We start from the raw sequence: 17,262 nt of genomic DNA, 5'->3' as shown, positions 1-17,262 counted from the left end.
TCCAAGGGGTTCCAACCCTCCTTTCATGTCCTGAGGTCCAGTTTCTTGTCCCATAAAATCATCCAAACTCCTAGATATCCATCTTATGCAGATTAATATGCTGATTAGCCTTCAATTCTGTTTCCCTGGTTTCTTCAGTCTTCCTGAGAATATCAAAGTGACCTCCTCTCCCTCTCAGGAAGGTAAAACTATGTATCATACCTGATAATTTTCTTTCCATTAATCATAGCCGATCAATCCATAGACTGGTGGGTTGTGTCCATCTACCAGCAGGTGGAGATAGAGAGCAATCCTTTTGCCTCCCTATATGTGGTCATGTGCTGCCAGAAACTCCTCAGTATGTCGATATCAAAGCTCCTGAACAGGAACTGAAGACTAAACTTGAACCTGAAATGCAACCAGAATATAAACAGTACAGATATCTGGGAGGGGCTATGGATTGATCGGCTATGATTAATGGAAAGAAAATTATCAGGTATGATACATAATTTTACCTTCCATATCATCATGCCGATCAATCCATAGACTGGTGGGATGTACTGAAGCAGTACTCACCCAGGGCGGGACATAGAAATCCCTGACCGCAACACTGAAGCTCCAAACTGGGCCTCCACCCCAGCAGCCACAGTCAAGCGGTAATGTCTGGAGAAGGTATGAGCCGATGCCCAAGTTGCCGCCCTACAAATCTCTTCCAAGGAGACGGACCCGGCCTCTGCCATCGAGGCCGCCTGTGCTCTAGTGGAGTGAGCCTTCAGCTGGATAGGCGGCACCTTCCCCGTGGCCACATAAGCCGCTGCAATGGTTTCCTTGACCCATCGTGCCACTGTAGGCTTGGCAGCCTGCAGACCCTTACGAGGACCTGCGAACAGCACAAACAGATGATCCGACTTCCGGAATCATTGGTCACTTCCAAGTATCTGATGATGACTCGTCTCACATCTAGATATTTGAGAGCAGAGTACTCCTCTGGGTAGTCCTCCCTACGAAAGGAGGTAGATAGAGCTGCTGATTCACATGGAAGCGAGAAACAATCTTGGGCAGGAAGGAAGGCACTGTGCGAATAGACACTCCTGCCTCAGTGAACTGCAGAAAGGGCTCCCGACATGATAGCGCCTGGAGCTCGGAAACTCTTCTGGCTGAAGTGATAGCCACCAAAAAGACTGCTTTCAACGTCAGGAATTTCAGAGATGCCCTCGACAAGGGTTCACAAGGCGGCTTCTGCAAGGCTCTTAGCACCAGATTGAGATTCCACGCAGGCACCACTGAGTGCAGAGGAGGGCGCAGGTGATTAACTCCCTTGAGAAAGCGTACCACATCTGGCTGCGAGGCCAGGGAAGCACCCTTCAGGTGACCCCTGAAGCAAGCAAGAGTCGCTACCTGGACCTTAAGGGAACTGAGCGACAGGCCTTTTTCCAGACCTTCTTGCAGGAACGCCAATACTGAAGAAATTGGAGCAGTGAAGGGAGAAAGGGAGCCTGCCTCACACCACGATGCAAAGGTACGCCAAACCCTGGCGTAAGCAGTAGAAGTAGAGCGCTTCCTCGCTCTCAGCATAGTGGCGATGACCTTGTCTGAGAAGCCTTCTTCCTCAGACGCTGCCGCTCAATAGCCAGGCCGAAAGACCAAAGGGGAAGGGATCCTCCATTACCATGGGACCCTGATGCAACAGGCCCCGCTCCGCTGGCAGCTGCAGAGGGCCGTCCACTGAGAGCCTGATCAAGTCCGCATACCAGGGATGTCTGGGCCAATCCGGACTCACCAGGATTATCTGGCCCAGATGCTTTGCCACCCAGCCTAGCACCCTGCCCAACATGGGCCAAGGCGGGAACACACACAGAAGCTCCTGTGTCGGCCACTGTTGGAGAAGAGCATCTACTCCCAGAGATCGAGGGTCCTGTCCTCTGCTGAAAAAGCGCGGCACTTGGCAATTGGCTGATGATGCCATCAGATCTAGGCTTGGCTGGCCCCAGCGCTTCGTGATGTCCAAGAAGGCCTGAGCAGTATTCATGACTCCCGCAATGTGGGCCGCCGACAGCTGTTCCAGGTTTGCTTCCGCCCACAGGCATAGCTTCATGGCCTCCTTGGCTAGAGGGGCGCTCATGGTACCTCCCTGGCGATTGACATAGGCCACAGCCGTGGCATCGTCCGACCGGACCCGTACTGGCTTCAGCGCCAGGACCGGGAGAAACTCCAAAGACGCCAACCGAATGGCTCTGAGTTCCAGGAGGTTGATAGACCACTTTGCCTCTGCAGGGGACCAGAGCCCCTGCGCTGTCCTTCCCAAGTAGTGGGCTCCCCAGCCCATCAAAGAGGCATCCGCTGTGACGACAACCCACTCCGGGGTCATAAGAGGCATTCCTGCGGACAGCTTGTCTGGCCTCAGCCACCAGCTCAGCGCCTTGCGCACCGCCGGATCCAAGGGAAGGCGCACAGCGTAATCCTCCGAAGCTGGAGTCCATCGCTGCAGCAGAGAGAGCTGTATAGGTCTCATATGGGCCCTGGCCCAGGGCACTACTTCCATCGTGGCCGTCATAGAGCCCAACAGCTGCACATAGTCCCAAGCCCGAAGAGGAGAGGCTGCTAGGAACTTGTCCACCTGAGCCTGAAGCTTGACAATCCAATTGTCTGGCAGGAACACTCTTCCCACTTGGGAGTCGAATCGAACTCCCAGATACTCCAGGGACTGAGTCGGGCGCAGCTGGCTTTTCTCCCAGTTGATGATCCACCCCAGGGAGCTCAAAAGAGCAATCACCCGGTCTGAAGCTCTGTCGCATTCTGCATAAGAGGGGGCTCGGATCAACCAGTCGTCCAGATAAGGATGGACTTGTACTCCTTTCTTGCGAAGGAAGGCTGCGATGACCACCATTACTTTGGAGAAGGTCCGCGGAGCAGTAGCCAACCCGAACGGGAGGGCTCTGAACTGGAAGTGTCAGCTCAGAACTGCAAAACGCAGAAAGCGTTGATGAGGAGGCCAGATGGGAATATGCAAGTAAACTTCCTTGATGTCCAAGGATGCCAGGAACTCCCCTGCCTGCACTGCCGCTATAACAGAGCGGAGAGTCTCCATCCAGAAGTGCCGAACTTACAAGGCCCGATTGACCCCTTTGAGGTTGAGGATAGGCCGGACAGAACCTCCTTTCTTTGGTACCTCAAAGTAAATGGAGTAACGTCCCTTGCCAAGCTGATCTTCTGGCACCGGAACGACCGCACCCAGGTGGATCAGATTGTCCAAAGTCTGCTGCACTGCCACAGCTTTGACCGGAGACTTGCAGGGAGAGTGCACAAACTCGTCTCTGAAGGGTCGGCAGAACTCTAGCTTGTAGCCATCTCTGATGACTTCCAGCACCCAAGCGACTGAAGTTACCCTGGTCCACTCACCCAGAAACGAGGATAGGCGTCCTCCAATCTGCTCTGGGCCATGGACCTGCGCCCCGTCATTGGGTACGAGACCCTGGGGGAGTTCCGGAGGAGGCACCTCCGGGATGGCGGTCTCTGCGAAAGGAATGCTGCTTGGGGGAGAAGTTCCTTATGAAGGAAAAGGGGGCAGAGGAGCCCGACTTGCCCGGGCGATACCAACGGGCTTCCTGAAACCGTCCTTTGGAGGAACCGGGGCGGGCACCCCTGGCCCGAGCCCTGACCTCCGGTAACCTCTTGCCCTTAGACATGCCGAGATCGGTCACAATCTTGTCCAGCTCGACCCCAAAGACAGCTTGCCTTTAAAAGGCAACTTAGCCAGGCGAGACTTAGAGGTGTGGTCAACAGACCAATGCTTTAGCCAAAGCCACCGCCGTGCAGAGACTGTCTGAGCCATACCTTTAGCCGAGGCTCTCAAGACATCATACAGCAAGTCTGCCAAGTAGGCCAAGCCCGATTCCAGGGCTGGCCAATCAGCCCTCAAGGAAGGATCCGAGGGGGAAGCCTGCTGCACCAGCGTCAGGCACGCCCTGGCCACATAGGAGCCGCAAATTGAGGCCTGCAAACTTAAAGCAGCCGCCTCGAAGGACGACTTTAAAGTCGCCTCCAATCTCCTGTCTTGGGCGTCCTTTAGGGCCGTGCCACCTTACACCGGCAATGCCGTTTTCTTAGTCACCGCAGTGATTAAAGAATCCACGGTAGGCCCAAGAAAGGCCTCCCGTTCACCTTCAGGCAGAGGATAGAGGCGGGACAAAGCCCTAGCCACTTTAAGGCTCGCTTCTGGGAAATCCCAATGAGCCGAAATCAAGGTGTGCATGGCTTCATGCACGTGGAAGGTTCTAGGCGGGCGCTTCGTCCCCAGCATAATGGCAGAGCCAACAGAGGCTGAGGGAGAGACGTCCTCCGGAGAGGAAATCTTCAAAATGCTCATGGCCTGCACTAACAGGTTGGGCAAATCCTCTGAGCGAAAGATCCGTGCTGCAGAGGGGTCATCCGCTCTATCCGAGCGGGAATCAGTCTCCTCCAAGGAATCCCCAAAGGACCGTTGGGAGAACTCAGATACGCTGCCCTCATCTACATCAGAGGAGACAGAGTCCTCTAGGGCCTGGAAATCCACCCGAGGGCGTTTGCTTCCGGAGGCCTCAACCCCTTGATCAGAGGGAGGAGCCGGGGAAGCGTTTAGCATAAGAAAAGCAAAAGCAGCAAAATGAACTCAGGGGAGAACCCCCTAGACTGTGCACTTCTGCCGCCTGGGCCACGGCCCTAGACGCACCCTCAACCGGTGCTCGCAAGGGCGGGGGGGAAACATGCTGCGCATCCAAAATGGTGTCCGGCGCGAAACTCCAAGAAGGAGCCGCGCGGAAAGAACGGCGCTTAACTTTCGCCGCTTTCTTGCCGTCGCCCAAATCAAGGGCGACCATAGCATTAACGTCTCCCACCTCGAGGGCAGCCCAAGAAGAAGCCGTCCGAGCAGAGTGGCCGGCCAAAATGGGGGGGGGGGGGAGCCGTGGGGGATGGGCGCTTATGGCGGGAAAAACCGCCGCACCGGAGGAAGAACCGGGACACTGACCGGACTCCAAACTGACGCCCAAACAAAGGCGAGTCAGGCTTTGAAACCCCCGCATCCCCACTAGACGCACACACACGGTCCGGGGAGCGAATCTTCGCGCCCTCGCCCTCCGACACCATAAGTCACATGGAGACCGAACGGGGAACCCCCTGCCCGCTATAAAAGGTAAAATTACCTGCTTCTCGCTCCGAGCTGTAACGAACTGGTGTCCCAGTGAGCAGCTGCAATAAACGCTGATATAAACGTTGAAATAAATGCCCTTAAAGGACGTTCAAATTTTTTTTTTTTTTTAACGGAGCCAGCGGGAGGGGGGAGAAAAGGAGGGACCTGGCACCACCAGGTTTGCACTTGCTCAAGAAGAGCCCTCAACCCCAGGTACTCAACAAAACCTAAAAATTAGGCTTGGAGACCTAGCCAGAGCTGCTGCTGTGTGTGACCACCACCTGCTGAGATAGAGAACATACTGGGGAATTTCCGGCAGCACATGACCACATATAGGGAGGCAAAAGGATTGCTCTCTATCTCCACCTGCTGGTAGATGGATACAACCCACCAGTCTATGGATTGATCGGCATGATGATATGGAATGGGTTAGTTCCCCCCTGTCATCTCCCACGTGTTAGTCTTCTCTATTGGACTACTACTACCCCATACAGGGTACTAGGTCTTCACCCTAACTAAGATAGAATGGGCTATACCCAAATGGTCTTCTTGTAGGCAATAGGAGACACCATGTATTTTCCATCTCTACAATTTTGGTAGAAAATGAATGCAAAATATATAGGCAGTACCTTACCCTGCTTAGGAGCCACAAAATTTATCTGGCAGCTGAGGTCAACTGTAACTACTTTTGAACCTTTATACTAATAGGTATAAAGGTTAATTTCTTTATATGTGATTAGAATACCCAGGAAATTAAGTTTACCAGAAGTAGGCTTCAATAAGTTATTGTTAAGATACCCAAAGATTTTTCTCTTACTTCATTGTATACTTGAAATAGGTTCTAACCTAAGCAAATGAATCACTTATTGTACAAGAGCTGCCTTTATTAAAATTGCATTTGCTTGGAGGAGAGATTCCCTCCCACCTATTGATTACTTGTGTCAGTGCTTGTGTAGTTTGCATTTCCTTACTGAGCTGACAGCTTTGCAACATGATAAGCTTAACAGACATGGTTAAGTTGTTTGGAAGCCATATATTGAATAGACTAATACGCATTAATATTGGAGTGACTTCCTTGCTTTATCCAATACACTTGCTGTATTACCACACCATTAGCCTCACCTTTGTCTCAAGTTTTCGCTTTAGTCCACACCATGGGGACAATTCTCTAAAGTGTGAGGGGCCAGCATTTTAAGCAGACTGAACCCCCAGACATCGACCTCTAATGCTACTTATTGATTGTTACCACCAATTTAGTCAATTACTTTCCACTTGCATCCACTTGCAAAACTGAGCACCCAACTTTGGGCAACCTATGAAGAATTCCCCTACTAGTGTGCATAGTGGTATATCAAGGCACTGCATATAAATAAACTAATAATTACATTTAGAATGTGCTAAATCAATACTACACTTTACTCTACAGTTTAGCGCATGTTATGTTGATTAGGTGCACGTTAGAAAAATTTTAAAGCACTTTAAAGAATTTTAATAAAGCAAATGTTTGAAACTTACCCAAATGCCACGTCCTAACTCTACGAATCCATCTATTCATTACCTGATCCTGCAACAACGGCAATGACTCAGACCATGTCTCCTCCAATTTTCACTATGCTTACCCTGACCCTATCCCCTTATTAACTCTATCTAACCTCAAACTAGCACCTCCTCCTACCACCTTACCCCTTCTCCTCATATTATTACCTATCTACACATCTCCATTACTCTGCATCTCCTTTACTCTCTACACTTTACTTTGTAATCCTACTACTATGTAAGCCACATTGAACCTGCTATGAGTGCGGGGTACCAATGTAACAAATAAATAAATAAACAAGTTGAAAACCAACCAAAAATTGGGGATATAAAGCAACATGTGTCAAAATTGGTTGCCCTGTGAACATCCCTGTTATTTTGCTTTTCGCTGGAAAGCTGGACTAACAGGATGCCCACATTTCTCTGCCACTTAAGTGCGTAAATGTACAGAAGACTGTCACACACGAGTGTACAGTACACCGGTGGTTCCCAAACCTGATCCTGGAGGCACTCCAGCCAGTCAGGTTTTCAGGATATCTGCAATGAATATTCATGATATTTGCATGCACTGCTTCCACTGCATGCAAATCTCATGAATATTCATTGTGGATATCCTGAAAACCTGACTGGCTGTGGTGCCTTCAGGACCAGGTTTGGGAACTACTGGTATACACTTTATCTGTGAAAGAGACAGCAGGGCAACTAAGTGCAATGCTTTAACAGTGCACATAAGTGGCCTAGCGTGTAAATACAAGGGGGCTTATGTATGGGTAGGACATGGGTGGGCTCCCACTTACAGAATACTACTGCATTAACGTTACCACGGTTATGCCAAGTCTATGGCTAGTCTAACTGCAGATGTATAAATGGGTTACACACACACTAATATTCTACAGAATGGCTCTCACCATGTGGCAAGTCAAACACAGCGAGGGCGACAAATGATTGAACAGCAGACGATGTCCTATATATATAGCTTTATTACAATAATCTGAGACTCAACACGAGTCGTGTTTTGGCGAAAAAAGACCTTCCTCAGGAGTCTTCGGTTTAGTTTGTAGAGAGTTCTAGTGGCCACGATCTTTGCATGAGGTCCAAGCAGCAAGGTATTAGACATTGGTATAATCTGTAGAGATTCTCCAAGAATTTCATACATCCAATAGAAGACTCCTGAGGAAGGCCTTTTTTTAGCCAAAACACGACTCATGTCAAGTCTCAGATGATTGTAATAAAGCTACAATATATTGAACATCGTCTGCTGTTCAATCATTTGTCACCCTCGCTGTGTTTGACTTGTTTGTGTGACTGCAAGGGTTGCTGTTCTTCTGTTGCTGTTTTTTCGCGGCGACTCACCATGTGGCATCAGGATGCCTAAAAGGAGGTGCCCACAACTTCCCTCTTGTGTGCCACTCTCCTGTTTGTTACCAGTGCTATTGCATTCCCCTGGGCTCTTGTTCCCATATGTCTAAAACGTGTTCCTGTGTTATATAGACTGTGTGTAAGCTCAGAGCTCAGATCTGCTTTCCTCTCCCCCCCCCCCCACCCCCACAGGTATAACTGTTACAGACAGTGTCCCATTACGCTTCCTGTTTCATTAGTTTGTCTCCCTAGAGAGTTCATCTCTCTGAGTGTTTACACGACATGGATGGCTCTCTCTCAGCATTTTTCACTTTAGCTGCTGCTTTGAGATCTAGGATCTCCAAGGTGTCTGCCATCTCACTAAACTCAGTAATCAGTATTTTGCTAAAAACAAATGATTGTTTAAAAAAATTAAAATCCCTTCCGGATCTTAACTGATACAACAGCTTTCTGCATTCTCTCTTTCGGAAAAGCCGGCAGTTGCGCGAGACCTTGGAGCTTCATTCAGGTAGGTCCACTTTATTCACTTGTTGAACGCTCATTGGTTGTGTTCTTCTGGCCTCGTCTCTCGTCCCCGCCCTTCTCCGGGCTCGCTGTATCTTAGACCATTGGCTTTATGTTACATAACAATTCTGTGTCCTGTCGTTGTGGGTTGAGATAAAGGGAGGTCTGACAGAGGCTGGCTGTGTTGCTTTAACTCTTTGGTGAGCTTCAGCACGGCTGCTGCTTTGCTCACTAGCCCTCTGGTTGTGCACTGCTTGGTGGAATTTGAGTGGGATAAGTGTCCGAGGCACTTCTGGTATTTGCAGAGGTTTGATGGAAAATTCGGGGGACGCTACATCAAACAGCACTTAAAACATGCAAGTTCACCGTTTTCTTTTCATTTCAATTTTTGCAAAAAAAAAAAAAAAAAATCTGTGGTACTAGGGTAGAGGTGCTATGAGACAGCTTGTCAGTAAACTTCAAATTAATGACAGATTTACTACGAGCAGTGATTTTACTCGGTCCACATGGAAATTTTATAGTGTAGAAAATGTGTTGAACAATACGCAGAATTTAAATTGGAAGACAGCAAGCAGACAAGCTGAGTTCGGATTGTGGGGTAATAAATGTTGGAAGCTAGGAAAAGCTTGGATTCTGGGGATATAGACTAGACTTATTGGAAGTAAGACGAGGATAGTATGAAAGGTTGGAACTTTGAGGTAATGACAAGACCCAAGAAAGCTTTGACAGGAGAGATAAGACAGACAGGAGCATTTGAAAGTAATGACAGGATGACATGAAGGGTGTGGCTTGTTGGCTAATGACAGGAGCACAAGGAAGAATTGAAATATAAGTGGAAATGTCAGGATTTTAGGGATAGTCGGCAAGGTGGGGTTAGTGACTGAATCCAGAGACGATCTGGATTAACCAGAGTATTGCTAGCTCTTGCAAATAGTGTTTGGAGTGTGAAAAAATGATATGTGAGAACGGATTACATTGTAAATAGTATACTATGCCATACTTTGTATTGTTATTGGAATATTTTTACTGCTGTAATTGGCTATTGCTCATGTTTGATTTATTCTTACTGTACACTACCTTGAGTGAATTCCTTCAAAAAGCAGTAAATAAATCCTAATAAATAAATTATAGAAGGAATGAGAGAAATGCTGCATTTTGTGGGAGAAGGGAATGCTTGTGTAAAGCACATTCATGCTTAATTTAGTTCATATTTTAAAGTTTGGTTTGTCATTTGGATTTAGAGGTTAGGCTCAGAATGATATATTTTGGGCTGAAAATGAATAAGGAAGGAGAATCTGGGAGAATTGAATCTTAGGAAATTGCTGTCTTTCTGCTTCATCTTTCTGATGCTGTATATGTAACATGCTATTTTTGCATGCTGTCTTTGGTATTTATTTCCTGATTTTGAGATTTGTGATAAGACTGAAAATATTGTTTGACAGCATTTACAATGTAGGGGCTCCTGAGAGGTTTCAATCCGGTGTGGTTTCAAACCTCTCGGGAACCCCTACATTATAAGTGCTTGACTTCAGCATGAAGTCAAACATCCTTATTTGGCTTCCTGACCCCCTTGGGGTAATACCATAAAATTATCACTAGGGGTCTCGCTGGCCATTCTTAAACCAGCACCTGGCTGCCCCCACTAGACACCAGGGATTCTGGTAATGCTGGGGATATGGATGGGGATCGGGGTGGGTGGGGGTCTGCTGGGGAAAGGCCTGGGAGGGGGCATTATTGTTGCTAGGAGGAGTCAGGTGGGTGCATCAGTTGCTTTGGGAGGTGTGGTGAGATCGGATCTCATGGGGGATACTCTGCTGAGGAGGTTTTGGAAGGGATCAGATGCTTTGTGTGTTTTTTGGGGGGGATAGAAGTTGGGAGATGATTGATGGGACACTTGAGTGATCAGAAGGTGGCAAAGTAGTAAACTTTATAATGTGATAGGAAACCCGGATCTTTCTTAAGTCTTTTCTTAGTGGTGTCAAAGTATTTTGTCATTTTAACTCCAAAGGTATATTCCTGGATTATTTTTAACAGGTTTGGGCTTTTCAGCTTGGAGAAAAGATGACTGGGAGGTGGGTGTGATAGAAGTTTATAAAGTCATGAGTGGGATGGAAAAGTTAAGTAGGAAATGGTTGTTTAACCTTTCGAACAACACCAAAGCAAGGACACTTCATGAAACTAACAACCAGCGGAGTGAAAACAATTTGTAGAAAGTATTTTTCCATAATTAAGCTGTGGAATCTGTTGCCAGAGGACATGGTCTAAGTGGTTAACATAGCCAGGCTCAAAAGAGGTTTAGAAAAGTTTCTGGGTGGGGGGGAGTTGATAGAAAATGATTAGCCAAGTAGACGTGGAAGAGCCATTGCTTATCCCTGGAATGAGCTATGAGAAATACATTTTGGGATCTATCAGATATTTGTGATATGGACTGGTCATTGTGGGCTTGATGGACCTTGGTCTTTCTTTTTTAACTTTATTGCTTTTAAAATATTATAAGCACATATTGCATAATATATAGAACTGATCTGCAAGGCTTTGTTCATTGTACATGCAGGATGTCAGACTCACAGAAACAGACGAAGCCTTGCAGATCAGCAACGTGGCCGCGCCGGAGAAGAGGACCTCGGCTGGGGGGGGTTTGGGGTTGACCTGATGGCGACGGCGGTGGGAGGGGGGTCAAGAGGGTCGTCAGCAGGGGGGGCAGGGCCAAATCTATAGGGGCCCATTCCCCCGTGGCCCCACATAGCTACGCCCCTGAAGTGGTGGCACTTTCATGAGTTAAAGGGCGTTTTGAAATTATGTTTGTTTATTCCAAACTATGATATACCACCATTACTTAAAAAAGGTCAAAGCAGTTTACATTAAATGAGTATAAAATTGGCATGTATGTCTGCCAGTTTGGAAGTCTACACTTCTGTATGTCCCTACTAAGTACAGGGGCTGCAATCTTCAGTACTATCAGACCCCTGCCCTATCTTAATCCCTTCTGTAAAATGCTGCCCAAAACAAGCACTTAAAAAAAACAAGCTATGGGCCCCTTTTACTAAGCCGCGTAGATGCCTACATGCGCCCAATTCGCGCCAAATTGGAGTTCCTCCCGGTTACCATGGGGCCCTTGCAGCAATTTCAATTTTGGTGTGCGTCTGCTATGCGTATCCGAAAAATATTTTTTATTTTCTGGCACACGTAACAGACGCACGCCAAGTGGCATCTGACATGCATAGGTCATTACCGCCCAACTTCTTTACCACTAGGTCTATGGTTGGCAGTAAGATCTCAGACCCAAAATGGATGCATGGCAAGTTTGGTTTTGCCTCTATGGCTGGCGGTAAGGTCTCAGACCAGTGACGATCCTAGGTCGGCTGCCACCCGGGGCGGATCGCAGATGCGCACCCCCCCCAGGTGCAGCACGACCCCCCCCCCTGCGCATCAACCCCTCCCCCCCGGTGCATTCTTAGCTGCTAAGAGCAGCTGCGCAGCTCTCGGCTCCGCTGGCTCCCTGCTCCCTCTGCCCCGGAACAGGAAGTAACAGGTGCGCGGCTGCTCTCTGCACCCCTCCAGCAGTGTGCACCCGGGGTGGACTGCCCCCACCGCCCCTCCCTTAGTACGCTGCTGTCTCAGACCCAAAATGGACGTGCGGCAATTTTGATTTTGCCGCACGTCCATTTTCGAGAAAAAAAGAAAAGAGGCCTTTTTTTACAGTTGCACTGAAAAATGAGTCTGCACGTGCCCAAAATCCGCACCTACACTACCGTACTATTATGTACGTCCTATATAAAGCAAGTCACCCATATCAATCTCTCTCTTGTTCTTTTTGTTTGAGGAAAAAAACGAAAAACCAACACAACCCCCCACTTTCCCCAGAGGCTAAATTACATCTTATGTTGTTGCATCTGTGTGCCACAAATTTGACAACTACAACAAGCACTCCTGGCACCTCTGCCACAGACTACTACATGGGTGGGTGGGCCCATGCACACAAACAGATGCCCCTCCCCTTCCCCATTCTGCCATCTGTGTCATTCTAGCATACCATTAGAAAAGGGGGGAGGGATCTTGTCCACCCAGTGCTGTAGGATGACTTTTTTGGCCAGTACTAAAGCCAGAAGAACGAATCTACATTGATATACAGACAGCCCCTGGTCCACTGAATCCGAGTCCGAACCCATGAGTAAGACCCCTTAAGACCACTCTGGAGGGGTGCCCAGAACCTCCTCTAAAAGGGCAAGGACTCCCCTCCAGAAGCCCTGCACTGTAGGACACTCTAGAAAGTGGTGTACTATGGTTCCCTTGCCTCTCCAACACTTAACACACTTCTCAAAGGCCCATTGCTTTGCCCTTGCATCTAGTGAGATACACATTGTGTAGTATTTTAAATTGAAGTTCATGAAATCCTACATTAGGAGTTATCTTAAATGCGAGCAGGAAGCAACGAGACAGCTTCTACTCTGTTACCTCCACCCCCAACATCGTGCTCCACTGACCCGCCAGCCGAGCAAAAAAAGGAGAGGGTCTCCATGCCTTACCCACTTGGTACCACTTAGAGAGTTTATTATGTTAAGCGGGCATCTGCATAAAGACTGCGTCTAATGGGGTGAAGGAAGGGAACCTCTTGTCAGTGCTTCTTAAAGTATAAAGATAGTGTCTGAGTTGTATGTAAGAAAAGAAAATGTTCTGTGGAGATGCGAAGTGTCCTGACATGTAGAGAAGGAGGGGCACCGGCCCCCGCACGCAGCTACTATCTGATCCAAGTAGTGGCAGCCCTTTTGTGTCCACTCCATAAAGGAGGATTTACCCTGTCCTGCAGGAAATCCTGGGTTCTGGATTTCCAGGAATGGCGATGGACTGGACGCACCCCCCATTCGACCATGCCTCCACTCCCATGCCCCAGTTTGAATGGTCTTAGGAGAGGTGACAGTCTAGCCGAGACCCCCTTGCGTGTAGTGCATTAAAGACGGAGGAGGGGGAAGCAGCAGTCTCCCAAACACAGGGAGGGGCAAATACAAAGTCCCTTGTATTCAGCTCGTGGAACCAGCGGAGAAGCGCTGCAACATTATAGAGTCTAAGATCTGGCAATTTAACTCCCCCCTCGCTTCTGTCTCAGATGAGTTTGTTATACCCAATTTGTGCTCGATGGACTCCCCAGATAAATGAAGAAATTACCCCCTATACATTTTATCATCTCTGCTAGCAACCCAGAGTGGCATCATTTGCAGGGGTATAAATAAATTTCTTGCTTACATTTTTCTTGTACATAAAGCTGTTTTAATATTAACATAGTAACATAGCAACTGATGGCAGATAAAGACCAGCATGACCCATTAGTCTGCTTAAGTAAGGTGGCAAGGTTACCTCTGTGACTCTTTTGGAGTGTAAAAGTCATTTAAGTTTTGCTTTTATTATAGTTAAGTCCTCAGGTATTTGTGAATTGTAAATGTGGGTGTTTACTTTCCACTTAATTAAGGGTTCTTTGAGGTAAAAAAAAAAAAAGTCTGTGTGTTTCAGTGTTTTCTTGCCACAGGTACTATTGCTTGTTATCTTTCCTGGTGGGTGCTTGACTGGGCACCGCCATTTGGGCACCTAGATTTTGGGGCACTGAAATGATGGTGTCTAGGGTCAATTCAATAAAGGATGCTCAAACTTAGGCACCTAAAGTTAGGGCACTCAGCTAAACTGTTATAGAATACAAGTGTGTTGACGTGTGTGCCCCATTTATGCCATGTCTATGGCTGGTATAATTGGGCACGTCTAAATGCTGCAGTTGTGTGTGCAAATGAAAGTATTCTCTAAAGCATGTGCTAAAACAATGGAAACACCCATGTCCCTCCCCCCATGTCCCTCCCATAGGAATATAGGCACTGAGTTACACAATAGCGCTTAAGTGCACTTACGTTCATACCTGCCGTTTTACCCCCATTTTGACACTCAAGTACTGTTATATCCCATTTGTACATCTTCGTGCGCCTACTTGACGCCTATCTTAGGGCACCCTTTATAGAATCAACCCCATAAAACTCCGGCTCAGTTCACTCACCATCTGCAGCACTGGAGTTTGTGGTGGAAATCATCATGTTAATTATATTGGTAGACATAACTTGGGGTTCTGTAGTACTTTTCTGTAGCAGGTGCATCTAAGATCAGGGTTTTGGTGCCCAAAAGTCATGAGTTTCACTACTGCAGAAAGGGAGTGAATAGAGCACTTTTCAGAGCACTATGGAGTTTGGCTATTGTTGTGATTAATTAGCTGACTATACTGCTCTGGAAAATGTTCTACTTGATGGGGTTTGTTCCAGATTTGAATCTGTTTCTTCATTAACCTTGAGTCCTTTGGCAAATAGATTATCTTGATCTGGATGTCCATTGGATCGTGTGCCTTCTTATTTGTTAAAACATCCCTCTTCGGATTTGTTAAATTGGTTTGCTTTGTTTGTTAATACTACCTTAAGTTTTGTCTGGTTTTCTGAAGAAATGGGAAGTAATTGTTTTAACTCCAATCCCCAAACAGCCTAATGATGACCTGTCTCAAACATCAAATTTCAGGCCAATCTCTAATATTCCTTTCCTTACCAAATTGGTTGAATTTGTGGTTGGACAACTTTCGAGTTATTTGGACAAATGCACATTGCTGCTTAGTTCTCAGCATGGATTTTGTTCCTTTTCATAGTACTGAAATTGTGTTGCCACCACTGAGGTAAAGCAAATGTTATGTAGAGGTAGTGAGGCAATTTTGTTGCAGTTTGATTATAAAATTTTGTTAAGTTTACTTTCTGGAGTAGGCCCAGTGTGTAGTTGGTTTGCATCTTCCTTGAAAAATAGACAGTATTTGGTGTTGAAAGACGACATTTATTCATCATCATGGAAGTCCCATGTGGGGTACTGCAGGGTTCTCCTATTTCTCCTCTTTTAGACAATTTATACATGAGCTCACTTGGACAAATTTCTTGGAATCCAGGCGAGCGCTTATGCTATCGTATGCTGATGATATTTTTGTTTTGATTCCGATTAATCATGATATGGGTTCAGTTTCTTTTGTTATCAATGATTGTATCAGGAGGATTAGAGACTGTCTACATCTGTACATCTTAAACTACACGCTGATAAACCAGAATTTTATGGTTCACTCTCAATTTGTCAAATATCCCCCAGTCTATCCAAATTAGTGATGGTATTCAGTTAAATATTGAAAGGATATCAAAGGCTTTGGGGGTATTATTAGATTCTTCGTTAACTATGGAACTCCTGATTAATAGTCTCGTTAGGAAAGCCTATTTTAAGATGAAGCAGCTTCACCTAATGCATTCTTATTTTTTGAGGGATCATTTTAGAATTATAGTTCAACTTTCGATTTTAGCTTTACTTGATTATCTGCCATGCTGACTCATAAAATCCAATTGATCCAAAATTCAACAACTAGACTTATTTTATTTTTTTTAAGTCTTGTAGCAACCATGTGACTCCTCTTTTGGGGGAGTTGCATTGGTTGCTTGTACAGACTAGGATCCATTTCAAAAATTTTGGAAGGTAACTGCCCTGAGGATTTGTCCCAATTATTGTTAAGCTTATAGGCGTTGTAATCAACTGCTTTTTACTTTATTAGGTCTGTTCGATTCAAGGTTTCATTTTCTCATTCTTTTTTTGTTTTTGGCAGTCCGCTTATGGAATAATCTTCCTTTGGAATCACATCTGATGAAATGTTTCATAAAGCTTTGAAAACTTATATGTTTTGAGTAACTTTAGTTTATAAGGGATATAATTTTTTTTTGTTTTTTAATTGTTATTTTATTGGATCTTTTTGTAATTTCTTGATGTTTTGTAATCGGTCGGTTTCTTTATTTTATCTCGCCGTGAATCTCAATTTGAGGGAGCTGGTGAGTGATACATCTGATATAACATAACATATCATAATATTACATAACATAGCTGGACACCAACATTTGGGCACCCAAAAATATAAGTGCCCAAAAGTCCTGTTTCACTTTCTGGTAAAATCAAATATGCACATTTGTGTCACTTAGGAGTCCTCAAAAAACATAGAAACTGAGTATAAGATACAAGAAAATCCACAGGTGAAGAGGTGGGACGAGAGCACTGGGGACATGATATTTTTCTGGTCTTGGCCCAATAAACGCTTGTTCTAATTGTTTTGCATTGGTGGTGTTTATTGATTAAAACCTAAAATCAGAAGCCCTCATTATATGGAATGAAGTGCCTACAAATTAAGGGGCCCATTTTCCAAAGTGCATTAATAGTTAGCTACCCCTAACAGGCTACCGCAAAACACGTTAATTATTTTATGGCATTTTGCCTGTGCACAGTGGCCCATGTGTTAATTATTTTAAAAAAATTTTTTTGGGAAGGGGTGTGTCAGGGGTGGGAAATGGGTATTCCTGCATCATTTATATACTTATTGCGATTTATTTACTTCCTTTTTGAAGGAATTCACTTAAGGCAGTGTATGGCAAAGAATAAGTCAAACATAAGCCAGTGGCGTTCCTAGGGGGGCTGACACCCGGGGCGGATCGCCGATGTGCCCTGCCCCCCGGGTGCAGCACCCTCCCCGTAACAGCGCCACGCCCCCCCGGCGAAAGAACCCCCGCTCCCCCGGTGAAAGAACCCCCCCCCCGGGTGCACGCTGTTGGGGGGGGGGGTGCTGCGCGCCTGCCGGCTCTTCGTTTTCATGCTCCCTCTGCCCCAGAACAGGAAGTAACCTGTTCCGG

The sequence above is a fragment of the Microcaecilia unicolor genome, chromosome 8 (assembly GCF_901765095.1).
Source record: "Microcaecilia unicolor chromosome 8, aMicUni1.1, whole genome shotgun sequence".
In the NCBI taxonomy this organism is placed as follows: domain Eukaryota; kingdom Metazoa; phylum Chordata; class Amphibia; order Gymnophiona; family Siphonopidae; genus Microcaecilia; species Microcaecilia unicolor.
The sequence above is the reverse complement of the archived record's forward strand: the minus strand, read 5'-3'. Positions refer to the sequence as shown.